The sequence below is a fragment of the Tachypleus tridentatus genome, chromosome 9 (genome assembly GCF_004210375.1).
Source record: "Tachypleus tridentatus isolate NWPU-2018 chromosome 9, ASM421037v1, whole genome shotgun sequence".
Classification (NCBI taxonomy): Eukaryota; Metazoa; Arthropoda; class Merostomata; order Xiphosura; family Limulidae; genus Tachypleus; species Tachypleus tridentatus.
The window spans coordinates 13,950,301-13,955,971 of NC_134833.1; positions in this window are offsets into that span (position 1 = coordinate 13,950,301).

Genomic DNA, 5,671 nt, shown 5'->3' on the forward strand with positions numbered 1-5,671 from the left:
ATTAGTTTGTAATTTGTGTCATTCTCTCAATGCTTTTGTTTTTTAGTTTTTTTATAATTTGTGTGATTCTCAATGCTTTTTTTGCTGTAAGATTTATAATTTGCACTAAATCTCAATGCTTTTGCTATCATTTTTTATAATTTTATGTGATTCTTACTGCTTTGCTATTAGTTTATAATTTGCACAATTCCTCAATGTTTTTTTATGAATTTTATAATTTATGTGATTCTTAATGCTCTGTTATCAGTTTTATAATGTGATTCTCAATGCTTTTTTGTTATGAATTTTATAATTAATGTGATTCTTAGTGCTTTTGTTATTAGTTTTATAATTTATGTGATTCTCAGTGCTTTTGTTGTTAGTTCTTTAATTTATGTGATTCTCAGTGCTTTTGTTATTAGTTTTATAATTAATGTGATTCTTAGTGCTTTTATTAATTTTATTTGTGTGATTCTCAGTGCTTTTGTTATTAGTTTTATAATTAATGTGATTCTTAGTGCTTTTATTAATTTTATTTGTGTGATTCTCAGTGCTTTTTTGTTATTAGTTTTATAATTAATGTGATTCTTAGTGCTTTTATTAATCTTATTTGTGTGATTCTCAGTGCTTTGTTAGGAATTTTATAATTAATGTGATTCTCAATCCTTTGTTTATCAGTTTTATAATTTGCACAATTCTCAATGCTTTTGTTATGAATTTTATAATTTATGTGATTTTCAATGCATTTATGAGTTTTATAATTTATGTGATTCTCAGTGCTTTGTTATCAGTTTTATAATTAATGTGATTCTCAGTGCTTTTGTGATGTTTTATAATTAATGTGATTCTCAGTGCTTTTATTATCAGTTTTATAATTGATGTGATTCTCAATGCTTTCATTATCAGTTTTATAATTTATGTTTCTTAGTGCTTTGTTATTAGTTTTATAATTAATGTGATTCTCACTGCTTTTATTAATTTTATTTATGTGATTATCAGTGCTTTTGTTATCAGTTTTATAATTTATGTGATTTTCAAGGTTTTTTGCTGTAAGATTTAAATTTGCACAATTCTCAATGCTTTTATTAGTTTTATAATTAATGTGATTCTCAATGCTTTTGTAATTAGTTTTATAATTTGTGTGATTCTCGATGCTTTTGCTGCATGTTTTATAATTTGCACAATTCTCAATGATTTTGTTGTGAATTTTATAATTAATGTGATTCTCAATGCTTCTGTTATGAATTCTTTAATTAATGTGATTCTCAGTGCTTTTGTTATCAGTTTTATAATTTATGTGATTCTCAATGCTGTTTTATTAGTTTGTAATTTTGTGATTCTCAGTGCTTTTGTTATCAGTTTTATAATTTATATGATTCTCAATGCTTTTGTTATTAGTTTGTAATTTGTGTGATTCTCAATGCTTTGTTATTAGTTTGTAATTTGTGTGATTTTCAATGCTTTTGTTATTCGTTTTATAATTAATGTGATTCTCAATGCCTTTTCTGTAAGATTTATAATTTGCACAATTCTCAATGCTTTTGTTATGTTTTATAATTAATGTGATTCTCAATGCTTTTTGCTGTAAAATTTATAATTTGCACAATTCTCAATGCTTTTGTTATCACTTTTTATAATTTATGTGATTCTGAGTGCTTTGTTATCAGTTTTATAATTTATGTGATTTTCAATGCTTTTGTTATCAGTTTTATAATTTATTTGATTCTCAATGCTGTTTTATTAGTTTGTAATTTGTGTGATTCTCAGTGCTTTTGTTCTCAGTTTTATAATTAATGTGATTTTTCAGTGCTTTGTTATCAGTTTTATAATTTATGTGATTTTCAATGCTTTTGTTATCAGTTTTATAATTTATGTGATTCTCAATGCTTTTGTTATTAGTTTGTAATTTGTGTGATTCTCAATGCTTTTGTTATCAGTTTTATAATTAATGCGATTCTCAATGCTTTTTGCTGTAAAATTTATAATTTGCAAAATTCTCAATGCTTTTGTTATCACTTTTATAATTTATGTTATTCTCAGTGCTTTGTTATCAGTTTTATAATTAATGTGATTCTCAGTGCTTTTGTTATTAGTTTTATAATTTATGTGATTCTCAATTTTTTGTTATCAGTTTTATAATTTATGTGATTCTCAGTGCTTTTGTTATTAGTTTTATAATTAATGTGATTCTCAGTGCTTTTGTTCTCAGTTTTATAATTAATGTGATTCTCAGTGCTTTTGTTATCAGTTTTATAATTTGTGATTCTCATTGCTTTTTTATTAATTATATTTGTGTGATTCTCAGTGCTTTGTTATCAGTTTTATAATTTATGTGATTTTCAATGCTTTTGTTATCAGTTTTATAATTTATGTGATTCTCAATGCTTTGTTATGAATTTTATAATTAATGTGATTCTCAGTGCTTTGTTATCAGTTTTATAATTTATGTGATTCTCAATGCTTTTTTATTAGTTTGTAATTTGTGTGATTCTCAATGCTTTTGTTATTAGTTTATAATTTGTGTGATTCTCAGTGCTTTTTGTTATCAGTTTTATAATTTATATGATTCTCAATGCTTTCGTTATCAGTTTTATAATTTATGTGATTCTTAGTGCTTTTGTTATCAGTTTTATAATTTATGTGATTCTCAGTGCTTTTGTTATCAGTTTTATAATTTATGTGATTCTCAGTGCTTTTGTTATTGGTTTTATAATTTATGTGATTCTCAGTGCTTTGTTATCAGTTTTATAATTAATGTGATTCTCAGTGCTTTTGTTATCAGTTTTATAATTTATGTGATTCTCATTGCTTTTATTAATTATATTTGTGTGATTCTCAGTGCTTTTGTTATCAGTTTTATAATTTATGTGATTTTCAATGCTTTTGTTATCAGTTTTATAATTTATGTGATTCTCAATGCTTTTGTTATTAGTTTGTAATTTGTGTGATTCTCAATGCTTTTGTTATCAGTTTTATAATTAATGCGATTCTCAATGCTTTTGCTGTAAAATTTATAATATGTAAAATTCTCAATGCTTTTGTTATCACTTTTATAATTTATGTTATTCTCAGTGCTTTTGTTATCAGTTTTATAATTAATGTGATTCTCAGTGCTTTTGTTATCAGTTTTATAATTTATGTGATTCTCAATGTTTTTGTTATCAGTTTTATAATTTATGTGATTCTCAGTGCTTTTTGTTATTAGTTTTATAATTAATGTGATTCTCAGTGCTTTTGTTATCAGTTTTATAATTTATGTGATTCTCATTGCTTTTTTATTAATTATATTTGTGTGATTCTCAGTGCTTTTGTTATCAGTTTTATAATTTATGTGATTTTCAATGCTTTTGTTATCAGTTTTATAATTTATGTGATTCTCAATGCTTTTGTTATTAGTTTGTAATTTGTGTGATTCTCAATGCTTTTGTTATTAGTTTGTAATTTGTGTGATTCTCAATGCTTTTGTTATTAGTTTTATAATTAATGTGATTGTCAATGCTCTGTTATGAATTTTATAATTAATGTGATTCTCAGTGCTTTTGTTATCAGTTTTATAATTTATGTGATTCTCAATGCTTTTTTATTAGTTTGTAATTTGTGTGATTCTCAATGCTTTTGTTATTAGTTTGTAATTTGTGTGATTCTCAGTGCTTTTGTTATCAGTTTTATAATTTATATGATTCTCAATGCTTTCGTTATCAGTTTTATAATTTATGTGATTCTTAGTGCTTTTGTTATTAGTGTTATAATTTATGTGATTCTCAATGCTTTTGTTATCAGTTTTATAATTTATGTGATTCTCAGTGCTTTTGTTATCAGTTTTATAATTTATGTGATTCTCAGTGCTTTTGTTATTAGTTTTATAATTTATGTGATTCTCAGTGCTTTTGTTCTCAGTTTTATAATTAATGTGATTCTCAGTGCTTTTGTTATCAGTTTTATAATTTGTGATTCTCATTTTTTATTAATTTTATTTGTGTGATTCTCAGTGCTTTTGTTATCAGTTTTATAATTTATATGATTTTCAATGCTTTGTTATCAGTTTTATAATTTATATGATTTTCAATGCTTTTTTGTTATTAGTTTGTAATTTGTGTGATTCTCACTGCTTTTTTATTATCAGTTTTATAATTTGTGATTCTCAATGCTTTTGTTATCAGTTTTATAATTTGTGATTCTCAGTGCTTTTGTTATCAGTTTTATAATTTGTGATTCTCACTGCTTTTGTTATCAGTTTTATAATTTATGTGATTCTCAGTGCTTTTTTTTATTAGTTTGTAATTTGTGTGATTCTCAATGCTTTTGTTATTAGTTTGTAATTTGTGTGATTCTCAATGCTTTTGTTTTTAGTTTTATAATTTTGTGATTCTCAATGCTTTTGCTGTAAGATTTATAATTTGCACAATTCTCAATGCTTTGCTATCATTTTATAATTTATGTGATTCTTACTGCTTTTGCTATTAGTTTTATAATTTGCACAATTCTCAATGTTTTTTTATGAATTTTATAATTTATGTGATTCTCAATGCTTCTGTTATCAGTTTTATAATGTGATTCTCAATGCTTTTGTTATGAATTTTATAATTAATGTGATTCTTAGTGCTTTTGTTATTAGTTTTATAATTTATGTGATTCTCAGTGCTTTGTTGTTAGTTTTTTAATTTATGTGATTCTCAGTGCTTTTGTTATTAGTTTTATAATTAATGTGATTCTCAGTGAGTTTATTAATTTTATTTGTGTGATTCTCAGTGCTTTTGTTATTAGTTTTATAATTAATGTGATTCTTAGTGCTTTTATTAATTTTATTTGTGTGATTCTCAGTGCTTTTGTTATTAGTTTTATAATTAATGTGATTCTTAGTGCTTTTATTAATTTTATTTGTGTGATTCTCAGTGCTTTTGTTAGAATTTTATAATTAATGTGATTCTCAATCCTTTTGTTTATCAGTTTTATAATTTGCACAATTCTCAATGCTTTTGTTATGAATTTTATAATTTATGTGATTTTCAATGCTTTTTATGAGTTTTATAATTTATGTGATTCTCAGTGCTTTTGTTATCAGTTTTATAATTAATGTGATTCTCAGTGCTTTTGTGATGTTTTATAATTAATGTGATTCTCAGTGCTTTTATTATCAGTTTTATAATTGATATGATTCTCAATGCTTTCATTATCAGTTTTATAATTTATGTTTCTTAGTGCTTTTGCTATTAGTTTTATAATTAATGTGATTCTCACTGCTTTTATTAATTTTATTTATGTGATTATCAGTGCTTTTGTTATCAGTTTTATAATTTATGTGATTTTCAATGTTTTGCTGTAAGATTTATAATTTGCACAATTCTCAATGCTTTTATTAGTTTTATAATTAATGTGATTCTCAATGCTTTTGTAATTAGTTTTATAATTTGTGTGATTCTCGATGCTTTTTGCTGCATGTTTTATAATTTGCACAATTCTCAATGATTTTGTTGTGAATTTTATAATTAATGTGATTCTCAATGCTTTTGTTATGAATTTTTTAATTAATGTGATTCTCAGTGCTTTTGTTATCAGTTTTATAATTTATGTGATTCTTAATGCTGTTTTATTAGTTTGTAATTTGTGTGATTCTCAATGCTTTTGTTATTAGTTTGTAATTTGTGTCATTCTCAATGCTTTTGTTTTTAGTTTTATAATTTGTGTGATTCTC